At 41.4% G+C, this 16227-nt stretch overlaps 1 long non-coding RNA gene across 1 annotated transcript in view; it reads right to left on the bottom strand.

The window, feature by feature from the left end:
- The window catches only part of LOC121887785, a 309423-nt gene that overhangs the window by 11089 nt on the left and 282107 nt on the right, over window positions 1-16227 (bottom strand). The gene's annotated exons all lie outside the window — the stretch shown is intronic.

Below are 16227 nucleotides of genomic sequence, written 5' to 3'. Positions count from 1 at the left end.
TGACGGTGCACGCACTTATAAAGCCTCTCGTGTTATAATTACATCATCTTGAGCCCTGTCATTCAGACACTAGCATGTGAAGCATGTAAACCCCATGGCCAGCTGTATATCAGCCTGCTTTGTTTGACATTTATACACAGCCATGGTCTTGTGTAATTATGAGCTTACTGTTCTGTCAAATATTTAATGCCTTGTAAAACAGCCAGCTATTTCTAATGTACAGTGAACGGTGGAAGGCTATCTGTGAGAGAGGAAGAGGCAGAGTGTAAAATATAATCCTTGACATGTGCACCGTAAACATGATTATAGTTGTAACTGTGCACTGGTTTAAGATGCCTGCAGATACCAATAACTCATCACACTTTAATTTGGACTGAAAAAAAAACCAATGTCCACATATTATGGAAGTCATGTCAAAGTATTTTGCATGTCACAGAACTTACTACGTTTCTACATATAATTTACATGCATTTGGAGTCTAGTATTGCTTTGATTAGACGCTGAAAGTGACATAAATAGAGGTGGGAGAAGTTTTCACACCATTTAATTAAGACTATGTAGAAATACTTCATTACACATACAAATAAAACTAAAGGTGCAAAAGTATTTTCAGCAACATTTACTTAAAGTATCAAGAGTTAAAGAACTTGATATAAAAAATGGGTATTTCAATGAGTTATAATATTGATTTATTTATGTGTGAGGAACATTTTAATGTTGTAGTTGATCGAGGTGGAGCTTCTACAACTTGATATCCCATTGAGTATTTTAGTCTAAAGTAATGTATTTTATGAGCTTATCACATGTATGGTTACTTGTAATTTCAAGAAATGTAGGAGTAAAAAGTACAATATTGTCCGCTCAAATATGGTGAAGATAACAGTGGTGTAGAAAATGTACAAAATGAAAATACCTCAATAAAGTAACACAATACTATACTTAAACAATACTTTGCAGAATATCAAATGTTTTCCACGAAACCCTTTGTTCATTTAACAAAAGAAGCAAAAAATAAATAAAAAAAATTGCACATTACATGTCTAAACACAAGCAGCCATACGAGAACTTTGCATAAATAAAATGGCAAAGTGTGATTCCAAAAAGTATGATGAAGAATAATTAACAAGGCCAGGAATTCAACAAGACTTGCTTTTGGTACATTACAGTTTTTGATACTCAGTGTAGTATTACACACAGTTCAGTGAGTAACAAAAAGTACACATAAGTACGTATAAGTATTTTTGCTACTTTTCGAATATGCAACATAATGTCAAAGTTGATTGATCCATACCTTTGAAAGATTGTGGCCTAGTGGACAGTATGGGGGCACGGAGAAAGTGGTTTAAGTAATGCTGAACACATGGTAGCTGAAAATGTTGGCTCAAAGCAGTGTCCGGTTAGACTTATGTCTGTTTCTCACCAAAGAGAAGTTGACGTGTGGGAATAGAGGCTCCATGCATGGTTGCCATGCATTGGCCCTTACGTTTCGCACATGTAGGTAAACAATCCCGCCTTGTCTACTGAGAGGCCTGCGTTTATACATGGGTGCAAAACATGTGTTGCAGCCAAAGTCGCATCAAAGGTCACTAAGCTATGCTTTGAACACTTCAAAGCTGGGGGATGAGACTGTAGCTTTTAAGTTTTATGGCAGGTGTAAGCAGGGGTTGCTGACCAGCCCAGGGTGGTCTGCTCCCTGGTCTGCATGAAGCTGCTGGTGGTTAGCATGGTAGAGGAGGTGGTGGTGGTGGTGTGTAGAGGGCCAAGGCGTCGGGGGCAGGGACATACACAACCAACCAGGCTGTGTCCAAAATGTCTTCATGCAGCAGGCCACATTTGGAGTCCTTGGATCTGAAGGGGTATCTGGGAGCAGACTGGACACAGGCAGACGTCCACTTCAAGGGTCTCTGGTTTCAGAGGACCTCAGCAGGGTACGTCTAAGGCCTGCGTCAGTCCCATTTGGAAACAGATACATTGGCAGAGAGGAACGGAGGGGCCAAAGCCTGATGACCATACCACAGAGTGACCACAACACTGCTCTCTCCCCTGACAGACCAGAAACAGACCCTATAGCAAGTTCAAAGGATCCAGAGGGGTCTCGCCAAAGTTCATTTGCTGGAGTTCATTCATCTCCAGCACCTGATGTGGTTCACTGCCTCTTGTTTCGTCAGGCATTTAAGTTTAAAGTGTGAGACTTCAAAGGTGGCGACGTTTATTAAGAGTTCGTATTCAAAAATGAGTCGTTCAGCTACAATGCATGCAGTTAGACGTCCTTTTAACCTCTAGTAAGTTGACACCCCATAAGGACCATCCAATTTGCCTTCAATAATGAACAAAAGTCTATTCTCAGATATCCAACGCTCTCCTCGTCACATAAATCCATCTGAAAAACGACTGAAGTGCAGAATTTGAATAGATCGACAATTTTGGTTGGCAGAATCGTTATGCTATTAGAGATTTTGTTGATTTTGGTCTCAATCCAAACGAAATGGGTATTTCTTAAAATTGCTCTGCTAACAAATATACTTGCATCTCCTGCCTCAAGCTGTACAAGTCCATGTTGTGCAACAGAGCTCAAAATTCACACAGTTGGGTGCGCTTTAATACACCACATTATGAACATTGAAATCAACACAAAGTGGCTTAATAACTCCTCTGGTGACAGAGCCTGCTAAATTGATCATTTTGAATGCTTTACAATATCCATAATTATGCGAGTGGAATACAAGGTGCTGTGCGTCTGGTTGATGATCCTGGAATGACAGGTCTATAACAGCCCTCTCTCCTTGAGATAGTTGGAGACCCACATGCACATTGAGAAAAGCCATTACAAGCCCAGGGTGAAGCAGGTGTGTTTGCGGCACTTCACAGATGGCTGGGAGCGTTGCTAATGAGAGAATAGTAAACACCAGAAAACTTTTTATCTTTGATGCGAGATTGTTTTACCAAGTGCACCGCTCTAATTTGTCAAAGCGAAGGAATGCAAGGTCAATTCGCACATATGATTTGATTGACCCCTGCTAATAAGGTCCTGACCAGATGCTTGACACTTTATGGACTCACTGACATACATTTTACTTGAGATATTTACAGTCTGCAGACGACCGACTCACCAGCTCAATACCTGCATAACGAACAGCACAAACGCCACAAGTGAAGTGCAAGGATCGCAGAGCTCTTATTGACTCTCTATTAATTGTCCCTTATTAAAACGGAGCATTTTGCAACAACAAGAGAAATATTATCCTCCCAGAGTGTGTGAGTCGACTTTCTCTTTTTACTGTTGTAGTGAGATGCAGAAGTGTGATGATTAAAAGTGCATTACCTGAGCCTGGTGATTCCCTGAATGAGCTATGCTAAATTGGTTGTTTTCTATGCTGTGATTAATTGAACTTCCAGAGCCACATTTCAACACGCTTTGTTTTTCTGTCCCCGAGTCATCACCTATTATTAAAGACAAATTTTCAATATCTCTCTAGGAGTCCAATTAAGGATTTACATTGTGACAGTATTTTTCACTTTAATTACTATACATAGTGCAAAGCTTTGATGTATTTCCTTATTTATCAAACAACACAGTGGAATAAAATTCATCAAGTAAACGGATAGTTATATTCTGTAATTGCAGCTTCTTTTCAGCTGAGGAAAAAAAAATCCAAATTCTGATGAACAATTGAGTAATATCTCCATTGTAAAATGGCTACACAGCATATTCATGTTGAAAAAGTAAACTGTATTTTATATTGTAGCTCAAAGGATGCACAGTTACATATGATTTTAATATGTAGGCATTTTAGATTGTATGTAGATAAAAAGAAATGACAAGAACAGGATTTAAATATTATTAAAATCCCCCCATATAGTAACTCAACTATTCCTGTGATATTACACCACAGGTTTCTGAATCACAATAGCTTGTGGGACTAAGCAGAAAATGTATGGTCAGTGTTATTAATTTCATTTGACCTCATATTGGGAAAACAGCTGGAATCCTTTTGTAACTAGCCGTGTTGTAAAACATCAGTGGATGCCAGCGTTCACGGTGATGCCTCGTGGCCACTGCAATTGGCTGGTATACAGTATTTGACACTGGCATTCTGGGATTCACTCTTAATACTTAAAACCTAAATGCCTCATTGTTGGAGACGACTGCAATAGTGCTGAAGTTAAGTGGCTTCAAATTGAAATTTCCTGTGGGTTTGCTGTCTGCATATGGAGCCAATAAAAGTCCTCTGGCCCCGAATAAATGTTAATTTTTCTTTTCGTGGGTCTGCAGGGTAAAAGAAATGATGACAGTTTCGCTACTAAACATGAAGATATTCTGTGAATAATCATCTCATTTCTTGAAAGAAAATTTAATAAATAAAAAATAGTGCAGCAATCCTCTTTCAGTGATGATTCCCTGGAAGGAAGGCCTGCAGTAGTCTGAAGCTACCCGTGGCATCCCGCTTAATGCCCAATTTTCATTCAGCATCTATACCACCTCCTTTGTGTGACCCTGCAAATATCCTCTGGGCCTCTTCATTAGTCTATGGGGCCTGTGTGCAAAGGCTCTCCAGTTAATTTGCCCCGGAAGGACTGTTTCCCCTACTGGAGATCAGCTAGAAAAAAAAAAAAGCCTGCTGCAGTCACTCACAGATTCACAGAGGCACGCTTGATGCATTTATATATAGATGGTTTCTATTTCTCTGTTTTTCTTCATCCATTTTAAGTGCTTCAGCAAATCTCTCATACCACTCATTGGCTTGTTTATAGCCAGCTTTCTGGTCTGATCTTGTCATGCGCTGGTGATACGAGCACGGCGATGGATCATGGCTATAACGTTTTTTTTCTGCATTGTTTGGCCGACCGCTTGCTGCTACAATTGACCTGCGAGTGGAGCTGATGACCAAGATGACTAACCCCTGGGGAGCCCAAGTCAGGGAAATCATGCGAGAGACAGAGAGGGAGAGCAAGAGACCAAAACCGACTTGCACAACATGGGCATGTGATCACATACACACACACACACACACAAATACACACTGTATTTCCACACTGCTCTCAGTGGCTGAGCTCTGTGTATTTTCGTTGAAATGTCTGCGGTGAGGAGAGATGCCACATTTATGCAGCACAAGGCCGTCATTTCTTTTGGGTTCAGGGGCTCCTAGTGAGATGCTGGCATGAATGCGCCTGGCGCTGACAGGTGTTGCCATCCCGACAGCGCGGCCCGGCCACCAACCAGACAAGAGTTGTCTGCTCAAACCGCTGAAGACCCAGGACCGTGCTGGGAGCGTGATCCCAACTTGGCACTGACCGCAGCACCAATCACTGGAGCTGATTTAATTGTGTCACTCTTGGGGAAAAAAGAAGTTGGTGAAAACACAAGTGGTTAGGAAAGGCACGGTCGCCCTACCTCGTTCCCACTCCGAGTATGAAACCATTTACTGTAACACCTTTCAGTTTGGTACAACTCTTTAAAATCTCTCTTCAGCCCCCAGTAGGAACTGTTTTCTCTTTTCTCAAATTGTCAAGGTAGGGTGTGTACTTTTTTTGTTATCAGGGGTGAGACGGGGGGAATCTGAGTGAAGGAGCAGCTTTCAAAGGAGACAAACCCTCACCATGAAACATTTGGAAACATGTCTTCCTCTGCTGCAGGGTTGTGAGGTTGCACATGGAAAACATTAAGCTCTTTACAGATTGAATGAGGATGGGCCAATAAATGTCAGGAATTTCAAAAAGCAGGACCAAATCAGACAGGGTGGGACTCCATCACTTGCCTCCAATCCAGCATTGCATTCATTATGAGAACAAGCATTCCTCACTACATCCCACCTTGCAGTTTGCTGTCTGGTCTGTAATTAGCTTAGGCAAGCTTTTGTTTCCATGACAGCAAGAGCAAGCGAGAGGCAGACAAAACATAGACAGGGAAATAAAGAGAGAATGAGGAAAATACAGACCAGGTGGAAATTTTGAACACATCTGTAAAAGAGTAATGAGACATTCATAGTTCACCTTGCAGATTCTCTTTGCCACTCCTCTCTATATTGAATGGAGAGCAGTGGTGTTAAAGCTGTAAAAAGAGAAGGAAAAAACCAACCTTTAAAAGAGATTAGATTAACATAGTCTCATGGCGCTGTAAAGAGATCAGGTGACAGTGTGAGAAAGACACATTAAAAAAAAATACCATGTTGACGAGATTGAATGTGTCAGCTTTAATTTGGGGGGACTTTGGCTTAGCTCGGGCTGCAGATGATCTGCTCTATACTTTTGCTGGACGGCGTCCAAATCTGTCTCCTTGGAAGAGTTACTGGGCCATGTGACTTTGTCCAGACACCCCAAGGAAGGCAATCTACACCAAAGCGCTTCAGATGGGCTCAATTTGGATTGGTTGCAAGGGTGGAAGCGCTGTGGTTTTTTATGATCAAATGTTAAATATCTGCATGGAATTTTTTTTTCTTCTTCTTCTTATCATCAGATGCAAAAGTTGGCTGGCTGTTCTCGTTCTTGATCAGTCTGGACAATCTTTTGATCTTGACATCAGACTGTAAATTTTTGTTTGCTTTATGATTTTCTTATTTGGTCCACATACTGCTTGCTGAGTGTTTGATGTTTTGAAATTTATAAGTTATGTTTATTCGAGCATGTTATAGCGGACACAAGGTGATAATGAATATTATTTTCACTGTCCACAAGTTCCAGTAATCATCTTATTGAGGTCTTCCTTCTGCCTCCCATCCTATTTACTCATTCAGACTAGTGATAAGGCATACTCTAAGTTTACTTCTTATAATTTAACTTTTAACAGTTTGGATCATAAAGTTGTACTTATCAAGCAACCATTTTTCTGCTCATCCCTCAGCTCAGAGATTTACAGGGGGTAGAATCGTCAGAGTGAAATCATAGGTCTACAGATGTTTTCAAGATGTTTTTTCTGTCAGTTGCAGATTATCCCCTGTAGCAAAATCTCATTAAAGTGCAATTTACAGAGCTGTACTGATGTTGCCATCAACCAAAATTAAAGGCATTAATTTTTCAAAGAAGTTCACCGAAGTCCTCAGAATAAATGATGTAGCACTTTCCAAGGAAAGTATTATTTTGGGGGAAGAAATTAACTCGCATTAACGGAGCGAGGGGATTGGACATAGGCTGCAAAAAAGATGTGCAAATGTGGCCATTTAGTCAGAGCGTGTCGGTACGGAGACATGCATATTAAGGCTACCATGCTGGGACAGATGAGGGGAGAGGGAAATATGAAACCCTGATGGAGGTTATGACACAGACACATAGAGAGACATGTACACTGGAGGGCTAAGGCGCCCACTCTGCTGTGCTCACTACTGTTGTATGCAGGACAGAACAAAACAGCCAAAACATACATGTAGTTTGGTTAAAGGAAAGCTAATCTTTGTATTCTCAATACAAGGAATACAATAATAATCATTTGTCCTGGAATTAAAATTGTTGTTGTATTGGTGACATGTTTAAAACCTACTCTCTCATATTCTTTAAAGTGATTTATAAATCAGGAATCAGAGTTAAATTATACCAAATAATAAATTGAGTTGTTGGTATTGGTAGCCCTGAGACACAAAGTGTTTCTTACAATATGCTCACAGACATTGCATCTTTAAAAAGTTAAAAGCAGGCTGATTTGACCTAAATTTCAGTTTTTATTGTTGTGAGAAACAGTTTGGTTTTATGAAGAATTAATAAGTTATGACCCTAAAATTAATGTGAAATGATTAAAAACCTACAATTTGCATTTAATGCAGAAAACCTTTTTTTTTTTTTTTAATTTTAATTAAAAATATGGGAGCTAAGTAGAACAGATCATCTCAGTGGTGTCAAAAAAATTTGGAATTGAACTAATTTATATTTTAATTTCAAAAGATGTCAAAAACTTGCAAAAATTGCAGAACAGATTCCCCATAAAATGTTTCTCCATCACAGTCAGTGTCTACACGTTTTAACACGTGTTAATATATTTTGACTGCTTGTCAATTGCTTACATTTTAAATAAATAGTCAAACAGTAATTCTTAAAATTAAAGCTGAAATAATGTCTCTCAAATGGGAATTTTATTTTACAGTAATAATAACAATAATAATTAGTAGTAGTTAATAATAATAATTATTATTATTATTCACATTTTATTACAGTTCTAACGAATCCCTATGCCTTCGTTTATTTCAATGACTGATCACAGAAATTACCCTGGTCGGATTTTAATATAACGTGATGTACATTGTGAATCGTGATTGATTACCAAACGGACATCGAACATGGGAGCCACAGCTTCATCCTTTATGTACATTAAAATTAACACCGTGAAATGGTCTGTGAGCAGTGGAAAGTGCGCGGGCACTGCTCAGTCCCTGCAACAGTGCTGGAAGCTGCAGGGATGTGATTTATAGTGATGGGGATGTACTCCTGCGGACCACGTAGGGGACATAAAAAGTAGAGCATAATATTGTATAGTCCGGTGATTTATGTTAGTATTTATGATTCGGAAACGGTGCAATTAACATTCATAGACTCGTGGTCAGAATAAATGCTGCCTTGCGTGAAGCCTATAGGCCTGTGCGGCTCAGCAAAATGACGAGATACTTTCCAAGAAGTCAGTTAAAAGAATTATTATTATTGCTATTATTATTATCATCATCATTGTTATTATTATTAGATTATTAAGGCGTACAAGTACTACATTTTTTCGTTTTTTTTTCTTAGAAAATGAAAGCTTTTTTTTCCCTAAGAGGCAGTCTGACAAGTCTGTCTGGACAAAACAATGTAAAGGCGGATATACGTTTAATTAAGTTAACTCATGAAAAAGATGTCACAGCATGCCACAGCCACTCTGCCCGCTGCACATAATGTAGGCTAAAGAGCAAAAATGCAGGGCTTTCTTATAGCTGACGGTCTCTGAGGCACTTGTTTTTGTCCTCAGCTCACACCGTCGGGGCGTCATGCCAACGCCTATCAACTAAATATCAAAGATGCAGAGTGTCGGATCTTTCCACTCTGCATTTTACCTTATTTCGTCCAAATCCCACCTGCTGTCGCGGGTTAAGTTATTTAAATGCAACTTCTATTGGGAGGCTGCACACGCATGCACGCTCAAAATGCCATTGTCTGGTTTCTTTTTTTTTTTTTTTTTTTCGATTCATCCTCAAATACAGAAATCATTTGCAAGGAAATTATAGGCCTCGCGAGGGCAGGTCTTTTGCATACTAATTTTGTTAGACTTACCTCCCGTGGTCAATATTCGATGTGACCATTAGTGAGAGCACTAGAATTTGTTTTATTCGATTGAAAAGACAGTGTTTAGAGTAATGTGGCAGTTTTAAGATAAATGGTTGAGAAGTCTCTTTGTCTGTTCCTGGACTCAGGCCTGCTGTAGATACAGTGTGGTGCCTCAGGAGCCCAGGAGTGTGTCGAGTGGTGACTTAAAGAGATTTAAGGAAAACACGTGGCCTTTGTGCAGGCACAATGGCCTCTTCATCAGGTGCGTCATCAGAGTGAGAGATGTGTGATTGCGTCTGCTAGAATAATTAAAGTTGCCTAAGTTGAAACTGTCCATTTGTCTATCTTCTGACCTCCATATCTGCAACCCCATCCTGTCTACAGCCATCTCCGTGCATGATAGAATTACACAGGCCTATATTTCTGCTCAAACTATGTGGACAACCCAGACAAGTTTTTAAAAGGTGAAAGGAAATATTTTTTAAGAGCTAAAAAATAAACACTTATCCATTCAGCTTTGGGGTTTGTAAAAAGGCTGCGGAGTGGAGCTGAGGCAAGAGTGAAATTTTACTGTTGGTTACTTTGGGGGGTTGGTGAGTTTGAATGGCAGAAAAGGGGAGGGGGAGACGGGTTCAAAAGCTGCTTACCAGCAGGTGGCGGCAGCATAACGTTTGAGCAGCCCCACCCCTTCAGCTTCTGGGGTTGTGGACTTTTCTGGTAATATTGACAGGTGTTTTATCCTCCAGCTCAGGAGAAATTAAAACTGTCAACATGTCAGCAAATATGATATTATTGATCACCGATGAGTGAAATTCAAAGCTGTTCTTGCAGGTTGTCTGGAAGGTTTGAGCTGATTATTACTTGCTTTGGTCAGTAATGATCATATTTGAATTGCAGACCTTCTGCACTCACATGTCTAGTATGACAATAATACATTTCTTGCTTGTTGAACAAATCATAACAAAGTCTCAGCATCACTGGCTGACACATGGACAGACAGGAGAGCCATCAAGGTCCTTTGTGATTATTTATCCCCAGTGGTCAGGTCCCTTATGAGGTGGGAGTCATTCAGAAGATGAATCACATGATGCATGTTTAATTTCCCTGCCGTGGCCCCAGTCCAGGACTCGGTGGGTCAGATGGAAATGAGCACTGGACAGGCCAGCGACATCAGCCGACGAGGGCTGCAGCACTTAAGACATGATGTACGACGGTCATTACCAGAGGCAGGTCAGGAGGGAATCCGGGTCATTCTTGCCACCAAAGAGAAACAGCAGAGGAGGCAGAAAGTGTCTGGCCAGTTTAGAAAATGCCACATCTCCTCAGAATTTCAGCGAGAACGCATGCAGGGCCCCTGATGGGTGAATGGTCCCCCAAGACAGCAAGGGATTATTACCCATCCTCACCTCTGCTCTTTGTTCTTGTACAGTATACTGGCTCGGCGTGCTCCTTCTCTCTCCGAGTTGCATCACAAATAATGGTCTGACATATGTGCCACTTATCAACACGTCTGCAGACAAGTCACACATCTATTTTAGTTTGAGGTCGGCTGATTAGTGGTGCAGATACGGGATTGAGCATATGTGTCACTTGCACTCTTTGTGTTGGCATGGTGTAACTCCAGCACAGTAGAAGTGCGGGCTAATTACCAAACGTCTGAGGGCCTTTTCTTTTGCTACCTTTGATTGAAAGCTTGACTTTTGCCTCCTGAGCCGTGTTGTGAAATGGCTCTTCTTTGTGAACGTGCTTCTGGGTGGTGCACCGAGCGAACCGGCCTCAATACGGGGGCCTCGATGTTGTGTCTGGTGTCACAATATTTGGGGTATCAGAGAGAGCAAATAGATTAGAGAAAAGCAAGGTGTGAATGTCAATGAATATCACCACATGTATCTCTGCTATGAGATTTTTATAGCTTCCTTATTATGAGCAAAGGGTTATTCAAAATTAAACAAAAGTGCCTGACAAGGGGAAAGTTAATTGCATTCAAAGCCAGTTCAAACCTTGCATCCCTAACGCAAAGAGAGGACAGCATGTCAAGGAGATTAAGTGAATCAAGCAAGGAGAGAAAAAGGGGAGGAAAAAAATGAAAGGAAATAACCAAAATGAAATAATGTGCTGGACCACCTCTCGAGCGAGTACAAGCGTGGCATCTGTGTCAGATGTTGTTAATTAACGTCAGTATGTTCCTCACTGGCACTTGGCTTGCTGTCCTTCGTGCAGGGCAGATCCTAGAGTAGAAGTGCTTGTGGGGAACAAATGTGTGTGTGTGTGTGTGTGTTTTATGTGTGTGTGTGTGTGTGTTGAGGGGTGGGTAGGGGGGCTGAGGGGTTAGAAACAGCAGTGGTAGGGGGTGTTAATCCCACTCATTATAATTCCAGTCTGTGGCCTGTCTTGGGAAAGGGACTACAGGGGCCTACCACCGCATCTTATCAATATGTATTTCCCCTTTTTCACCTCTCCAAGTGGCCCCTGACTGCAATGTGGCTAACTGGCCTCTCACACTGTCGTTCTCTCTTTGTTTCTTTGTCAGTATATCATCCAGCTCATCACCGCATGAGACACAATGCAGATACAAACCTGTGATGAGCGCTGATAGTCTCTCTGAGTAGTTTTACACACAAAACAATAAAAATATGTATATTGCACAGAATTGAGTTGTGCACAGAAATGAGAACCACATTTAACTATATCTTTGTGTTAATAATTATGTTGTATGTTTATTTAATCTGGTCTCTCACTTTGACACGCATAGTCACTCCGTAATGTCCCTGAAGGAAGCAAGTATAAACTGTAACATCATGGTCAGGAGCAACACCACGGCATGTAACTAACCCTAACCCTAAAAAAAGACTTGATATGCATGGTGAGAACACATGGTTTGACCATATGCACTGATGGAACAGGAAGCAAATGTGATTCAGAAAATGTTCTACAAATGGTCGGAAAGTTGATTGTTAAAAAGTGTGTAATTCTTTTAAAATGTGTATAATCCAAAGCAGCTGAATGTTTCTCCCCCCACATCATCTATAGCGTATGCACTGTTTTGACTCTAATGTTACACCCTTTGAAAACTTAGCTTAACACCACACGCAGTATTAAATTCACATTTCATAAGCTACATAACTAGTAGGTGTTTTTAAGTTTCCTTTCCAGTGTTTTGTTTAGTTTGCAGCACTATAAACCCTATGTCAAGTTGTTGTACATTTTGTCATGTCTTTGGGGAAATCAAAGACTTTAAAGACAGTAAATTATTTTTAATGCTTGCACAAAAATAATAGGCCATTTTCTAAATGATGTGCCATGCTGGCGCCTGGGATCATCAGGATGCCAGTTTTGCCTCCCTGTTGATCAGCTAATTTGAGACTGAGCGCACCTGGTGTGTCTTATTGCGTGCACAAATGCCGAGAAATGGCACTCCATCTACTGGGTTTGGTTATTTCCATGCAGAGCGGAGGTACTGACGATGTTAGCATTAACGGGCTATTAAAATGAAGAAGGATGAAGTCATCGCTGCGAAAAGTTGCTGTGCCTTGCTAAATGAGAGACCAGACTGGGATGAGATAAAGAGGAAGTGCAGCTTTCAACATGGCCACCATGTCCTGTAATGACCAGTGTTCAGCTTTTATAAGCCCTCCACTGAGCAGGGCCTCAGATTGATGTGGACAGGAGCGTGACAGCAGTGGTCTGAATGGACTGCTGTAGAGACCCCATTGGGGCTTATTTCAGACGGTTCATGCCTGATGGTAAAAGTGAAATGGCTGCTACATGCAGATGTTAGAAGCATCTAGAACTGTCCCATATCCAAGGAAAGCTCTAAAACCTTTAAAAGGACTACAGACTGTGATCGTTATGATTCTCACTATTGGAGTATATCTGCTGTTTATCACTTTCACCTGCCTTGCTTGGAGTGCCGAGGCGTCTAGCCGGCAACTGCCTCCAGGGGAGCGTCAGGGGCTTATCTTTTCAACAGGTTTTTGGGTTTCTGTGGACAGCAAATCAGGGCAGGCTCAGTGAAGGAGTACAGCGCAGTTTGGGGTGGCGCCACACCTCGGCACTAATTTCAGGGTTAGCAGAACGCCCAACAGGAGAACAGCATTGCCATGGCAACAGTTAACAGCTAAAAGCACTGTCTACAATCTGATAGGGGCCCCAAATAATCAGTCATCATGACACACAGCCGATTATAGAAGTCTTTTTCAACATGGAAAATTTAGGTAACAGTTAAATCTGTGTTTTTGACCCGTTAAACATTTAATTTTATTTATACAACAGTGGAAATTAAGTGCCCCTGTTCTGCCTGTAATGCCCCAAAGGTACTACATTTAATATTTGCTCAATCCCTTTTTGTTCAAGCTTAGTCTTGTTTTCATCTTCAGATCTTGTACAAAAGCTCCTATTATTTAGCATTCACACACTATCACAAAGTAATAACACAGGAACGACGGCTTTATCCATTTGTCTTTTCTCATTTATTTTTTAACAGATGCACTCTGTAATAAAAACACCATTACATTTGCTTTCCAAGCCAACCAAGCAAATTTACTGTCTCCACGTCTGTACTCGATGTTGAAATGATTCTTTTTTCTTTTCTTTTTTTTTTCTCTCCTCCCAGTGTACAAGTGATATAAAAAGCGAATGAAGAACGTGAGAGTAGATGGCAAATCGGAAAGAGGGAGTGATAGTCAGTCAGGGGCAACCACAATATACTTTCCATCAGGATCTAGTGAATTTATCAGCGGAGAGATATTATTAGCTTCCAGATAGCTGCAGCAAAAGCATGTAGGTATTTTCCTCCCCATCAGTCTCCTTTATATTTTTAGATGTTCTTTATGTGAGTACAATGGCCTCAATATCAAACATTTTAAATGATGCTTGAAATACCAGTCACTTGACTTTGATGTCACAGGCAATTAAATCCAACCTTACCCCTTTCCACCGTTAATAACAGCAATCTCGCCAGGCCTAGTGCCTAATTAATATGTGCTATTTGTCACTTTGCCTTGACACATGTATATCAAAGTGGGGGTGGGGAGAGCGGCTGGAGTGGTGAGGAGGTGGCTTCGGAGGGGAGGGGGGTGGGGGGGGGCAGTGGTGGAAGAGTGGTATGCTGGGCTTTCATTAGGTGGTAAGGTACCGCTCCTCCTCTCTCCGTCTCCATGCTGCTTAGTGAATGGCAGGTGTGGTATCATTTGACTTCATGAGGTGGCATAAAGGAAGATATTTAGATTCCGGTAAGGTGCTACATAAAACTCAGACAGGGATTAAAGGGCAGAGATGGTATTAATGTAGATGCTGAACTGAATGTCAATCATGATATCAGAATTCTGAACAGGTGAAGGTAAGCGTTTGACCATTTCTAGTATATTCAAGAACAAATTGCTCCTGTCTTGATTTATTATGATATGAAAGTTTGCGTCTGGTGGTCATTATTTTGCACATAATCACACATTTTCACATGGTGGATGCTTAATTTTGAAATGAAAATCTTGTCTATTTGTCTGTAATTTTGTGCCTTTTAGGAAATCATCATCCTTCACTGGAGTTTGACTGTGGCAAAGCAGTGCTTATAATTAGGCATGTGTTTGTTTGTGTGCGCGCATGCATGTGTGTGTGTGCATTTGTGCACATGCCTTGTCATTGCCAGTTTCCACTGTGGCTCGGCGGGTGGGAGGGCAGCGCTGCAACATTACAATGAAATCAATGATCCATGGTTCTTTAGATGTGACCAACAAACTAAGTTGTCATCTCATTCTGAAACAAAAGGGGTGACGGGGGGAAAACAGAAAGCGCAGCGCACCAAAGCTACGAGGATTAGATCGTACATGTGAAGGGGTTTTTATGCCAGTGCATTTCTCAGTGGGGTCAGTAGACAAACACCAATCATTCATACACATACATCCACACTGTACACCTCTCTCTGCCACCCCCACCCTTCCATCCTCCCCTCATACTTTCCGCCTGAAACCTTCTGCCAAATGCTGCCAGACTCACATCTGTGCCGAAAATGAATTGTATCCCAGAGCCCTCTGAGTCAAGGATTCACTTGTAAAGAATGCAGTTTTATTGGATGAACAGACTAATGTACCATGCAATGTAGTTGCACTAGCATTTTATGCCACATTGAAAGAGTCAATTAATTTGCATAATTCAAACGAGCATGTACTGCCACTTTGAAGGCATGGCTAGGCATCTTGGCTAGTCTCGTCAGCTCCTCCATTTCTGATAAATTAATCATTCTTGCCATACAATTAATTACATTTATGACAATTTGAACCTTTGTCCCACCCACCGGCCCGGCAATTTTACAGCCAGGCTCCAATATCAGAGCATCCTGATGAAACCCTGGTGATTTAGTGAACACCTTAACAGAGAGCCCATGCCTTGGGCTGAATAAAATTAATATTTTGTTTCCCATCTGGTGGAATCAGCAGAATTAATGAGGGAAGGAGGCCCGTAGCTATGCAGAATCCAGGGATCAATCTGCCTCTCTCCGCTGGTTGCTACTCTTTGCTGGAGGTGTGTGTGAAGCGGGAAGGGAGGGTGGGAGGATGAGAGGTGGGCGAGATGGGGAAGATAGTGGGTTGCACACTTCTACAGCGTGGGCATCCGTCACCCACAATGTACTAAGGTGATCACTACTGTAAATGAGTGATTACAGCAGTGCCAGTCACTTCTCGCAACCCTGACAGGCAGCAGCGTTCCTTACCCACCACCCTACTGATTAATTTTCAGTCGTGACTGCCTGTCTGTCTGTCTGTCTTTGCCTTTGTCACTTGTTTACAGCCTCTAATTGAGCTGCAGTGGGGCAAATGTCTTCAAGCTTGCTGGCATGCAGTGCCAGCAGTACACTGACAACAGGCTGTGGCGGAGAGAGGATAGTTTAGTGAAAACAGCTCAGTATTGGTGGTTCTTGTAGCTATGTGGATGGCTGGGGGTCAGTGGGTTTTTTTTTTGATGCTGTCAAAACAGGAACTCCCACATTGTTTAGGTTGTTTTACATTGTAGATG

Source organism: Thunnus maccoyii, chromosome 21, assembly GCF_910596095.1.
Source record: "Thunnus maccoyii chromosome 21, fThuMac1.1, whole genome shotgun sequence".
NCBI lineage: Eukaryota > Metazoa > Chordata > Actinopteri > Scombriformes > Scombridae > Thunnus > Thunnus maccoyii.
Note: the sequence above shows the minus strand (reverse complement) of the source record. Positions and strands in the feature narration are given on the sequence as shown.